At 33.7% G+C, this 14,799-nt stretch overlaps 1 protein-coding gene across 1 annotated transcript in view; it reads left to right on the top strand.

The window, feature by feature from the left end:
- LOC110026059 overlaps nucleotides 1-14,799 on the top strand; it is a gene marked incomplete at its 5' end in the record, with an annotated part of 60,207 nt that overhangs the window by 43,583 nt on the left and 1,825 nt on the right.

Below are 14,799 nucleotides of genomic sequence, written 5' to 3'. Positions count from 1 at the left end.
AGGTTCCAGAGACGGGAGAGCTACAAGTGGGGACTGAATGGTTGACATATTTTCTGCGGGAAAAGTGACGTCTTCCGGGATATCCTTCTGATGATCAATAGTGTCAAAAACTTGGAGTTGATCAGGAGGAGATGGAATCTCAGCCTCTAGCGTAGCAGTTTGCTTTTTTGGTCTGAGATGGGGGTGTAGATGATGACATTGAAAACTTGAGTGTTCGAACATACAACAGTTCGAACAATACGGCAGAAAAAGCTCAATCTCTACCTTCTGTCAATATCCTTGGTATTGTGTGCCAAACCCAATTTTCTCAAAAGCGGGTAAAATGATGTCTCTTTCAACATGTACTCTGGCTTCAGATTGACGTGAAAGATTAAAAGTAGGAATGTCCGTCTTGAGTGACTTCTCATAAGCTAAGACAATAGAGTACAATACTTTTTGAGAAAAATAATGAAATTTCAGACCAGGGAGGCGAATCCAAACCAGATTGACGGTTCCGTCTGTGGGTCAGAATTCGTAGACCATTTCAGAATCTTCATTGTTCTGTTATCAATCTATATTATCCTTCTGACAAATAAGTCCATGTAATCTTCTTCATTACTAATTTGAATAAGAATGTCTCCCATCTAATCTCTCATCTAATAGTCCAATTTTTCAGTCCAATTTTTCACTCTCCAACAAGGTGCATAAGTTCAAGTTCTTTGCGAATGAGCTTCATTTTTGGATGACCATATAGAAATTTTCTAACCAAATTTAGATGACAGAAGGAAGCAAGTTGAATACCTTCAGCTTCTATAAAAATTATGACAGACTTCCCATTATTCCTAACAGGTTTCTTGATGTCCTCCGCCCACTCAAACGAAGAAGGGAAATATTGCGATTTAGGTGTGTCTCAGGTGTGGACACCCGCAAGGGCAGCTGCATACGATCTGTCTGAAGCCATCCTCAAAGGTTGGTGCGGCCTTCGGAGAAGAAAGCAGCCCTGGTCAATGAGGGGAAAAAGCTTCGAAAGAAAGAAGAGAGGACGCTATGAGACGGTACGGGCGCAGAGAAGCCGCAAAAATCGTGAGTTGTACTCGCGAGTGGGAGCCGCAGAGCGAGGAAAGATGTGATACGAGCCGCAGAGCGAGGAGAGACGGGCCGCAAAGCAAAGACACGAGGAGACGTGCCTCAGAGCTGGAAACGGGGAAGACGAGCTGAAATGAGCACGTGAAGTCGTAACGTCTCAGAACCGGAGAAGAAGAAGACGAAAGTAATCGAGCGCGAAGACGAGCGAAGCCGTAATTGTTGCTAGGGTTAGTCATCGGGTGAAACCCTAGCAGAGCCGAGCAGGAAGGAAGAAGACGCCATATATATATATATAATAATAATAATAATAATAATAATAATAATAATAATAATAATAATAATAAATAAAAATTATGTGGTAACCATATGTTATCCTAATTTTAAAGCATATCACATAAAAATTACTTTAAATAAAAATTGTGTGTTTTTCGTGTAAACTAATTTTAAAGCATAATTTTAATTCTTATGCATGCAAGCTAATTTTTAAGCATAAATTTACTATAGAATTTTGTGGTATGTGTGTAACCTTGCCTGGCTTCGGCGAATCTTTTTGGAAATAAAAATTTCAAACTGCAAGACTCCGTTTCGCCTGGCTTCTGTAGATTTGAAATTTCTCCGCCGCTTCCAATGCACCGTTTCAACTCAAGTTGCAAACAAACAGTCAAAACTATATTTTGACGCAAAAAGTAGTTTGAAAATCCAAAATAAATGCATACTAAATCTGAATTTGTGAAAAAAAAATTAGAAGCTAACGACTACCAACAATCATTGACCATCACTAGTGATTATTTTAGCTTAATTAGTAACATCAGACTGTTGTTGCCCGATTGTTATCTCTAGGCTATTGTTGCCTAATCAGTCATTTAATTAGCGTTGCTGACAACTCTTATTGTAACAAAAAAGTCATGCAAGTGTTCATAATTTTGTAATCCTGTATTCTCTAAATGTGGAGAAAAGTAAAAGATTGTAACTTCAATTTTATAGGATAATTTGAACTAAGCCAAGGCACTTGTTTTTTTTCTTTTATTGAGAGGTTTGATGGAGAAGTTCAGAGATAATAAGGAAGACCTACATATGATTTTTTTTTATTTAAAAAAAGCTTACGATAAGGTTCCAAGCGATATCCTTTGGAGAGTTCTTGAGAAGAAAGGTGTTGAGATGACTTATATTCATTATATTCAAGTTGACTTATATTCAAGTCATTAAAGATACGTATACAAGAGTTGTTGCTTGTGTTTGAACAGAATGATGATTGACCAAATATTTTCCCATTTATATTGGTTTACATCAGTGATTGGCTTTAAGCCCATATCTTTTTGCTTTAGTTTTGGATGTTCTTACTGGACACTTACGAGAGGATGTACTTTGGTGTATGCTTTTTGATGATGATTTCCTTATGGTGGATGAAACGGGAGAAAAAACTCGGGAAAAACTTGAATTATGGAAATCTACTTTAGAGTCTAAAGGCCTTCGTTTGAGTAGAACTAAAACTGAATACATAGAATGTAATTTTAGTAGTAGTAGCTTTAGTGACAGAAATGTAACTATGGGTGATCAAATTATTAAAAAGTGTGAACGCTTTAGATATCTTGGTCTACTGTTTAAAGTAATGGTGATATTGATGGGGATGTTATTTGTTGAATTCAAGTTGGTTTGGCAAGTGGAGGAATGCTTCACGCCTATTGTGTGATAGAAAAGTACCGCTTAGACTGAAAGAAAAATTTTGTAAGATATTGTTGAGACCTGCAATGCTCTATGGCGCGGAATGTTGGCCTTTAAAAGAGAAGCATAAAACTAAGTTAAGTGTTGTCGAGATGAGAATGATTAGGTGGATGAGTGACTTTACACTTAGAGACAAAATGTGAAATGAATATATCCGTGATAGAGTTGGTGTAGCTCCAGTGACAGACAAAATTAGAGAGAGTCGTCTTTAGATGGTTTGGTCATATTAAATGTCGACCATCTGATGATCCGATTAGAAGAGTAGATGTTCTAAATTTGACTTATGTTAAGAAAGGCAAAGGTATACCTAGGAATACTTGGTCATATTGTTTAAAAAATGATCTTAATTAATTAGAATTAAATGAAAATATGACACTAAATGGGATGCAATGGAGAAAAAAGATTCATGTAGCCGAAGATTCATGTAGCTAGTGGGATAAAGGTTTTGTTGTTGTTGTTGTAATATTCTTGTTGTGCTCAGACTTACTTTTTCTCTATCGTTGATAAATTTCTAGCATATAACAAATTGGTGCATTTTGTATGAAACAATCTCACTTTTATAAGCCCTACATTCATTCATTTTATTGTCGATAGACGTAATACACACAATAACGAGACCTCTTCTTCCAACACCCACCATTTTAGGGAGCATTCTCTCGACCAAGATGTCATGTCTTTACTTGTTCTCTTTTCGACATGTGTAATATTGCCAACAAAGGTGTGCTAGGTTCATTTTTAGAAGAGTGGGTGTATAGAATGACAAAGTTTCATAATGAGATTCTTAAGCTCCTATCCAAGACTCAAGAACTAGTATTGAGCTAAGTGAGAGTTTACTCACACAAAGATCAAGTACTAATTAGAGGTGCTCAACTCAAGAACACCCTCACAGGGCCATCTTATTGCTATGACATAAATTCTCTCTGCCAGGTCGGAATGCCAATCTTCTTAACACTCCTAGTTCTACTTATTAATCTCATGTAGTTTAGCCATCATGTATTCCTCCAATATTTATTGAGAATTTGACTCAACCTCACCTTATTAGCACTCATTGTAATGTCATACATGATTAATTACGCACCCGATTTAAAAATAGTTTTCCTTGAGGTTCAAAAATCATTTCTTTGGTTTGTAGTAATTTTCATAATTATTCACCCATGATGGAGAAAATTCTCTCTTAACTCTATCCCAATGAAGTTTAAGCTACGAAGCATTAACTTTTATGAGGTGGCATCTGACCCTTACAACTTACAAACACATCAGCAAATACACAACTATTATATATATTCGACAAGTTTCAAAAATTTGCCAAAACACAAAAGAGCCCCTTAAAGAATACTTTCGAATATTCATTTCCCAAGGCTCATCGAGCTCCAGGGGTAGATATTGACTACTAAAGGAGACCTTTTTAGGGGTAGCTTCGATGAGAATCAAATAGTGGATTGAATCATCACTTGAAACACCATGTGAAGCAAATGAAAAATAGGGTCTCCACTCTTAGTCCATAGAAAGCATACCCATAAGGTAAACTCAATGTGAAGCTAGTAGTAGATAGATTCCTTACTTAAAAAAAATATATGAGGGCAAATATGGATAGGTTCTCATCTTATAATATCTTGAAAATACTCCAATGATGTAGCCTTGATGGAAAACTATTAGTGAACAAAATCTTCACTAGAAAGCTTTTATAAGAGCAAGTTGTTGACTAAATCTTTTATTAATAAAAAGATTTTTAGAAAACATAAGGTTGATCCGTAGTGCGATGATGCACTCGTTATCACGTAAATATACTCGTTAATAAAGTAGTGTTTACAGATTTTGAGTTTGTATTATAAATCACACGAGGAACAAGTTAAATTTCAAGTAATTTAATTACTAGTTTATTAGTTCTAAGTTTAGTTTAAGTGTTGAATGTTTTTGAATGATTTTTCTAAAAGTCCTAAAGTGCTAAAGTGAACACTTAATGATTTTTGAGTTTTTGTTCCTGAGAAAGAGTCTTCCTTGAATTGGATAATGTGAAAATTTAATGTTCAACCACCAAATTTTTTTCTGTTGAGGTTGACAACCATGGACTATTACTCCTTTTTTTCTTCCAAGACAGAAGAATTGGAGTTTCACATTATGGCTAAGTTCCCTTAATCGTGCAAAATTTCTCAGGATTGTTCATTTTATTTATGTGATTGCAATATTTTAATGACAATATTTCTATTCGACCGAGAAATTGTGTTAATCTAATTGTTCTTTTAGTCTTTTTCTGCAGTCCTAGATTACAATTGATTTTAATATTTCAAGTGACAATCAAGACAATAAACTAAGCATTGAAAGTTAACACATCAACATGTTGATCAATTTATTTAAAAAACTCACATGGAAAGAACAAATATTTCATAATACCAATCCAAAGGAGTGAAAAACTTAGTTCCTAAACAATTATGCTGAAAACACGAGAATTAATTGAAAATAAAACAAAGCTTACAAAGCTTAAAGAAAAGATCACACCCAATTTGAATCTACTCGTGCTCCAAGCCGATCCTTCCCTTACAAAGCAATTCTCCCTTTGATTTACTCTCACACTCTAACTACAAGTGGATACTCTTACTCCTACACTCTCTAAGCACCCAAGCGTTCCTTCACTCACTAATGTCTTCCAAAAGTCTAAAGCCTTCTAGTTTCCAAGAGTGTCAGAGCGGGCCACCCTGGTCATAATTTTGCATGGTTTAATTCATTCATTCATCCAAACCGCTATCAAACCACAAAAATCACCAAGTCGGCGGCGAGTGCAGGGGCACTAAGGTGGGATTGTCGGGGCTCTAGAGTGGGGTGTGGGGGTATTGAATTGGGTTGCAATGGCGTTGAGGTCAAGCACCATGTTTCTTGACTTTGATCCTTGAAACAAGGTTTTTGGGCACGACAACGCTCCTTTTGTGGCAGGACAGTACTAGTCTTTGGCTTTGGAGCACTTGTTCTCTAATGTCTTAGTGTCATGCTCTCGGATTTTGGCTGGAAGTTGCTTGCTTTGGGCGCTAAGATGCCCTAGATAGGCATTGTGGTGCTTGCCTTTTGACGTCAAGGCGCTAAGCTTTAGCTTCATTTTTTCCCAAATGCTACCTTTATTCTTTTATACTGCAAAAGGTACATACAATATATCCACGGAGAGCATAAAAATGTCAAAAAAAAAAAAGGTTCTAAACACTGTAATACTACGTCACATTTTACACATTAAATTCCCCAAACTTAAATATTACTTTCCCTCGAGTAATTTAATATATAAATTCAAACTTTTTAAATTTTCAATGTAGCTCTTATCTTATGATTTCCTTGTTCTTTGATAAAATAATAAACCTATTAAACAAAGTGCATGAATATTTTTGTAAGATTGAATTTTTATTAATAAATGATGTCTTAACATTCCTTACATTAGTATTCTTTTAATGTAATTATTCTTAAATCACTTATGTGTTTTTTACTAAAATATTATTAATTCTCAAATATTATCTGTATATAACGCGGTTATTCTTATCAGTCAAATAATCTTAATTATTTACACTCTTTTTGTATATGTTATTCTAATGTTCAATCAAGGAAGATTTGACTTTTTATATTTTAAAAAAGATGATTGATACCACTTTTTTTATTAATAAGCTTAACTTTAGGTTTCTCTTTCTAGGTTTCTGAATTTTTATTTCTAAAACTTCGAGCCAGTTTTTTCCTTTTTTTTTTATTCTTATACTATTTTCTTTTCAACAAGGAGTACTATATCTAGTTAGGTTTTATTTAATAATTTTGAATATCAACTTTTTTCTAGTGAAATATTCTATTACTTTCAAATTATTATTCAATATATTATAATTTAAACGATACTAATTTTTAATTAAATTATTTCGATTGATAATTATGAAATTTTACATATAAGTAGCTACTTTTTTAAGTCAGCTAAGCCCAAGTATTTTAGGATCTTTATATTTTTGAAAGAATTATTAATTTTAGAAAGAGATTTGGTGTTAAAGAATTGTTTTTTTATTCAATTCTTAGTGAATATTTGTGACACTTTTAATTATATCTCTTTATATGTTCTTAAATTATAAGGAATCTAAATTAGGTCTATCATTCTAATTGAAGTCTAAAATTTTAAATATTCTATATTACTTTAGGCACAAATTTTCATATAATTACCCCTCAAATTTATTTTTTATATTACACTAAGTATATCAAGATAAAAACATAACATGTACAATTAAAGGACACGAAATAACATAAGCATGCTAAAACACTGTTAAATATTCACAAGTGGAGTAGTATAGCTGAAAATTAATCACATAACAATAATATAACATATAACAACTACGTAATATCTATTGTTACTGAAAGTAAATAAACATATAACACAAGTCATAACAACTAAGCAGTACACAGGGAAGTCATATCACAACAACAACAAAACCTTTATCCCACCAAGTGGGGTTGGATACATGAATCATTTTTTACAATTTGTCCTATTGAGTGTCATATTTTCATTTACTTCTAATAAATTAAGATCATTTTTATACAACATGCCCAAGTCTTTTTAGGTCTACCTTTACCTCCTTAACACAAGTCAAATCTAAAACATCTACTTTCCTAATAAGATCATCAGTTAATCGATGTTTAGTCTGACCAAGCCATCTAAGACGACTCTCTTTAATCTTGTCTGTCACTGGAGCTACACCAATCCTTTTATGAATATATTCATTCACATTGTCTTTAAGGGTAAAGCCACTCATCCACCTAAGCATTCTTATGTCAGCAACACTTAGTTTTATGCTTCTTATTTATAGAGCAACATTTTGCGCCATAAAGCATTGCAAGGAAGTTAGATCACAAGAAAAAGAAAATCATCTCTCTCCTCTCTCATCATCTCCCACCTCCATGGGTTTGGTAGTATCCTTGTATTGTCGAAATGGTAGAGTGATAGGAAACTGGATAGGGCTAGGCCCCACATTCAACTGACAGTGCTGAAACATATCCGCCAAAGAGGAGTTGAACTGCATCAGATATTCATATTGCCTCTAGTGTTGGTCTATGAAGTGCTTGAATCGTTGGTTCATGTTCTGCTTCCACCGCTTCATAATCGCCACATCATCGCTAAGTATCTATAGCTAAAGTGAAAACTTAATGATTTTTGGGCTTTTGTTACGGGGAGAGCCTTCATGAATTGGATTATGTGAAAATTTAATATTCGTTCACAATATTTCTTTCTATTGAAGTTTACAACCAAGAACTGTTACTTATTGTCCTCCAAAACATAAGAAGCATTGGAGCTCATATTATGGTTAAGTCCTCTTAACCCTGTAAAGGCTCCCATGATTCCTCATCCCCTTATGCGACTGCAATCTACTAATGAGAATATTTCTATTCTACCAAAAAATTTTCTGTTAACCTAATCGTTCTTCTATTCTTTCTTATGACCTTCTTAGATCACAATTGATTTTAATTTTTCAATTGGTTGTTAGCAAGAAATTTGAACTAGACATTGAAAGTTAACACATCAACATGCCAATCAATTTTGGTAAGAAACTCATATGGAACTAACAAACATTTCACAATATCAATCCAAGGAAGTGAAAAACTTGGTTCATAAACATTTGCACAAAAAACACACAAGAATTTATTGAAATAAAACAATGTTTACAAAGCTTAAAGAAATGATCACATCCAATTTGAGTCTTCTCTCACTCTATGCCGACCCTTCCCTTACAAAGATATTCTCCCTTTGATTTACTCTCACACTCTCACTCTCTCACTCTCAGACTCTCTAGACGCCTAAGCACTTCTCCACTCACCGATGTCTTCCAAAAGTCCAAAGCCTTCTCCTGCGTTCCAAGAGTGTAATAACGATTCCCCTAGACTTCATTTTTCAAGTTTTGTTTCATCCCTTCAACCGAACCGTTGAAAAACTGCAAAAATAACCTTTAAGTTGGTGGGGAGCGCTAGGGTGCTAAGGTGGTAGTGTCGGGGCGCTGGTGTGAGGCACTGCGGTGCTTAGTTAGAGCTCTGTGTTTCGTGACTTTGATCCTTCAAACTAAGCCTTTAGGCGCACCGAGATTCCTTCTGTGATGCAGTGACGCTGGTTTCTGGCTCTGGGGCTCTTGACCTCTAGCACTGTAGTGTTTTCCTCTCGAGATTTTATCTAGAATTTGCCTATTTTGGGCGTTGAGACGCTCTGGATATGGTGTTGTGACACTTGCCTTCTCGCGTCGAGGTGCTTGCTTCAAGCACTAGGGTGCTGATCCTTGGCTTCATTTCTTCAAAATGCTACCTTTATTCTTGTATTTTGCAAAAGTTACACAACATATACCCGAGGAAGTCATAAAAATGGTGAAAAAAAAATGTTCTAAACACACTATAACAGCACATCATATTTTACACTTATCAAAGGCTCATACGTAACAAGTACATACAAAATTTTTGTAGGTTTATGCCTTAAAAGATATAAGTAGATTTAAAATCACAAAAGGCATAAGCCTTAAAAGTTACAAGTGCATTACAAAATTTTAGAAAGGTGCATGATAGTTTAAAACTTATGTTTTGGAGGGTACATGAGTCTCAATAGACATAAGTTTAAAATGTGCATGTACTCTAAAAAATTTTAGAAGATATATCCTTTAGAAGGTACAAGTTTTCAAAAAAAATTAAGAAGGTTCAAAACCTCAGAAATTATATGTTTTTTAAAAAATCTCAAAAGAGCAAAAACCTAAAGAGGTATAAGCTTACTAAATATTTTATTATGTATATATTTTTTTGTGTTTTTTTCAAAATTACATGCTAATCGTAATTACTTACTTTCTTATTTAAACTTTTCAGAAGACTAAAGGCTCAAGAAATACATAAGAGCATACGTTTTAGAAGAAATCAAAGTTATTGTATATTTATTCGGGTGAATTATGTCAAATATAATATATATTAGATCTTTAGAAATATTTTTAAAAGACATAAATGGCGTATTCTTCTCTGATGTGTAAACTCTTAAAAATATTGATAACACATGCAAAAATTGAGAGTTTATCATGCATTATTATTTTCAACAACTTCATTGTTGTGCGTTTTTTCTTAACATTTATAATAATTAACACATCTTCACCAATCACAGATTGTCTGCCAATGGTATCAAAGCCATTGCTGATACTTGACATTACCAATATTGACTTTCAATATCAGTAACAAGTTGAAAATTCAAATTTTGTTGTCCTGCGATAATATTGAACCTCTTTTTCAAGAGAAGACTCAAGTTTCGCTGTAGCAATTATAGGTCTTGTTTGCCTTTAAATCCAATGTGTCTATGAAGGACAACCTTTATTAGTGGAGGCACTCTAGAGCCTGCAAGTAGAATAACTCTACCTAAGCAAAACAACGTTTAACCTCTTTGAAGAGGACCTAGAGCCTATAAGGGGTGGGGTGGGGTGGGATTTTCTCTTACCCACAAGGGATATTTATAAAAGTAGGTATAATGGTCGGGTCATTTGGGAACTAAAATTTATTTCAAAATATTATCAAAGCATTTTTAGTGATTATTAACATCACATAATCAAACCCTAGTGTCCTATGAATATTCTTCGAACCATCTTCTCATATAAGAATTGGCTAAAATTTTTTCAACGTTAGAGTATCGAATGCAAATTGATCATTAATGAATAATACTAAACTTACTCTTAAATTTGTTATTGTAAGAAAAGTCGATGCTCTTGGTGGTGGAGCACTAGAGTTTGAGAAGAAAATACAAATTGCTTATCCAAGACAATTTTAAGTCTCTACTCAGAGGTAGACTGGAGCAATACAAAAGAAGAATTATGCACCTTTCATGCATAACAGTGAAACTTTTTTTTAAGGGAATAGCATTGAAGTTTGCAAAGAGAATGGGGATGAGTCAATCACCCCCTATTTAATGGGGCATTTATAGCTTAAAAACCAAGGTATTAGATCAGTCACTTGCATGTCGTTGTGCGTTCATGCATGCTCTTACGCGCATGGGTGCGCAGGGAAGACCCTACGCCCGCTGATGATTCACTACATGTGTCGTTTCTTTCGCGCACAGTCGTGAATGCCCATGTGCTTGTAGTCACGAGTGCCCATACACTCATGAACATATGTGCACCCCAAGGCGTCAACATATCTATTCCACCATTTATTGGCTTTTTTTTTGTTATTTTGACATTTTTCGCAACTCAATAGAACCTCTACAATCACTTTTGAATAATTTGAAGAATTGATAATCTTTTTAATATTTTTCACTTAGATGAAATTATACAACAACAACAACAACAACAAAGCTTTAATCCCACTATGTTGGGTCGGCTACATGAATCCTTTTTCTCCATTGCGTCCTATTTAGTGTCATATTTTCATTTAGTTCTAGTAAATTATGATCATTTTTAATACAATAAGCCCAAGTCTTCCTACGTCTACCTCTGCCTTTCTTAACACAAGTCGAATCTAAAATATCTACTCTCCTAATCGGATCATCAGATGGTCGACGTTCTCTACGACGACTTTCTCTAATTTTGTCTGTCATAGGAGCTACACCAACCATATCACGAATATATTCATTCTGTATTTTGTCTCTAAGTATAAAGCCAATAAAGCCACTCATCCAAGCCACTCATCCACCTAATCATTCTCATCTCGGCAACACTTAAATTATTACTATGCTTTTCTTTTAAAGGACAACATTCAGCGCCATAGAGCATTGCAGGTCTCACCACCGTCTTATAAAATTTTCCTTTCAGTCTTAGCGGTACTTTTCTATCACACAAAAAACCCGAAGCATTCCTTCACTTCAACCAACCAACTTGAATTCTACTATTAACATCCCCATCTATATCACCATCGCTTTGGACAACGGACCCAAGATATCTAAATCGTTCACACCTTTTAATAATTTGATCACCCAAAGTCACATCTGTCACTAGAGCTATTACTATTAAAATTACATTCAATGTATTCAGTTTTAGTTCTACTTAAAAGAAGGCCCTTAGACTCCAATGTAGTCCTCCATAATTCAAGTTTTTCCTGGGCTTTTTCTCTCGCCACGAGAAGAATATCATCAGCAAAAAGCATACACCAAGGTACATCATCCTGTAAATGTCCAGTAAGACCATCCATAACTAAAGCAAAAAGATATGGGCTTAAAGCTGATCCTTGATGTAATCCAATTAGAATAGGAAAATATTTTGTCAATCCTCCTTCAGTTTGAACACAAGTAACAGCTCTAGTATACATATCTTTAATGACTTGAATATAAGTCATATCAACACATTTCTTCTCGAGAACTCTCCAAAGGATATCTCTTGGAACCTTATCGTAAGCTTTTTCTAAATCAATAAAAATCAAATGTAGATTCTCCTTATTATCTCTGAACTTCTCCATCAAACCTCTCAATAAATGTATAGCTTCAATATGTAGCAGCATGAAGCATCAAATGACTATCTATTCTTATCTTAATTGAATTGCACTTAAAAGAATGCCCAAATTTACTAGAATTTCCCTCTTTGACTCGTAAGCTTAATAATGTGGAAATATACGACATAGGGTGGGAAGCTTTGTAGGTTAAAACTTAAATTTTTTATTTTATTTTATTTTTGCCAATGTTAATGAGGGGCAGTTACATACATAGCACCAAATAATTTGTTGGGATGTTAGTGGTGATTGTAATTAATTCAGCAATCTCCATAAAGTGTCCATCTTTCCTTTGTATATGTTATTGCGAGGATTTGAAACTGGAATCAGAATCGGATATTGTATACATAGAGTTATGACGACTCATATTACCCTGGAGTTCTTCTGGAAGGCCTTTCATTGATTTTCATCTTTGATATACTTTACTTGAGTTAAATTTTTACTTTTCTTTTCTCATTGTCTAACTAGTTTATACATATATTTTTCACCATCCTTAGTATCTAATATCTTATAAAGATCATTAAAAGTAGATTTTTTAGCGTCACAGCTTATTCTTTTAGACTCCCTGCGGGCCGTTTGATATTTTTCTCAGTTCTCTAAGCTTTTATATTTAAACCAATTTTTATAACATAACTTCTTATATTGTATCTTTTCTTGCACATTATTATTCCACCACCATCTATTTTTATTTGTAAATAGTTTTTCTTTTGATTCTCCAAACACATCTTTTGCTACTTGTTTAATAGTATTTGTTATTTTATCCCACATCACATTTGTTTTTTCATGAATATCCCAAATTTTGAAATCTTGAATTTTACTCATAAAAATAATTTTATTTGTATCTTTTAAGTTTCTCCATCTAATTCTGCAATGATGAGTCCTAGTATTTTTTATTTTACAACTCTTAATCTTAAAATCTAAAACTAATAAACGATGTTGGGCATTTAAATTTTCACTTGGAATGTCCTTACAATCTTTACAATTGCGATGATCTCTTCTTCTTATAAGAAAATAATCAATTTGTGTTTTATTAGATCCACTCTTATAAGCAATAAGATGTTCATCTCTTTTTTTGAATAAAGTATTAGTAATAACAAAATCATACGCTAAAGCAAAATCTAAAATAGTTCTACTTTCTTTATTAGTTACTTCAAAACTGTAGCCACCATGAATATTTCTGAAATCTTCTACCACTCTACTGACATGTCCATTTAAATCTCCTCCAATAAAAATTATTTCTTCAAGAGGTATCATTTGTATTAAGTCTTCTAAGTCATTCCAAGATTTATCTTTAGACCCTGTATCTAAACTTATTTGAGGAGCATAAACACTTATAATATTAAAAATCTTAGTATCAATGATAATCTTAAGGGCTATAATTCTATCACAAACTCTATTAATTTTTACAACATTATCTTTCAAACTTTTGTCTATAATTACACCTACACCATTTTTAGTGCGACTCTTATCAGAATACCAAAGTTTAAAACTTAAATTATCAATTTCCTTAGTCTTTTTGCCAATCCACTTAGTTTCTTGAATACATAAGATATTAATTTTTCTATGAATCATAATATCAACTAATTTCATTAATTTATCATTGAGAGTACCTATATTCCAAGATCCTATCTTAATATTAGTTTCATGGACTAACTTCTTTACCCGCATTCGCCCGTAATGTGGGAACCCTTGCTTATTTAACACTACACCCGGGCGTCGGTGTAGCGGCCTTTGCACACTTTTCACTGTATTCAGGCTATACAACGCGTCGCTTCCAGGGGACGCCCTAGCACTTACACAATGATCAAAAGCATTCATGTCATTATTTTTTTTCGACAAGTTTTACGCTGGCTGTCGACTACCTAACGCAACCCTCTACTTTTCGCATCCGGGCTTGGGACCGGCAACGACAGTGTTACTCAGAAGGAATTATGATTTAAGTTATTTACCTAGTTCATGACTCTGGGGGAAAATTCTCATTGTCGTCCAAGGAACAACAGCGTTTTATAATATTTCTGAAATTATAATTTTGAGGTGCAAATTTTTTAAGGACCTATTGTGTATTTTTGGAAGATAAAAAAGCTTGACGTAAAAAAAATGCCAACTAATACGTTACAAAAAATTCACGTGAACAGGCATGAATCTCTATAATGTTAAATGAGATAAATTTTTGAAGTCAAATTCAAGATTGGTCTTGTTTCAAATTTCAATAAATTTTTTGTTAAAATGAATATTTTGAAAATGCGAACTCAATGATACCAAAAATGCTTCAATGCGAGTCAAAATGAACCCCAATCTAGCCCGTAAAGTAAAACTAGAAACTTTAAAGAATTAATTGAAAGGTAAAGAAATATCCGAATTATGGCATACTTATACCTAATCGAGCAGCTTGACTCGAGAAATTCAATAAGTCTTAGATTACTCAATTCTAATGTAGCTAACACATTTAAATGTTAAAAAGAAAAATGATCTATGATCAACGAAATAAATATGGAATGTTTATCAAAGTATTTTGGGATTTTGGTTGAATTTACCTGATTGCCACTCTAAAAGCTTTGAATAAAAATCTCTTCTTTACATGAAGAT

The sequence above is a fragment of the Phalaenopsis equestris genome, unplaced genomic scaffold (assembly GCF_001263595.1).
Source record: "Phalaenopsis equestris unplaced genomic scaffold, ASM126359v1 Scaffold000347, whole genome shotgun sequence".
NCBI lineage: Eukaryota > Viridiplantae > Streptophyta > Magnoliopsida > Asparagales > Orchidaceae > Phalaenopsis > Phalaenopsis equestris.
This window is presented reverse-complemented; position numbering and strand designations above follow the sequence as displayed.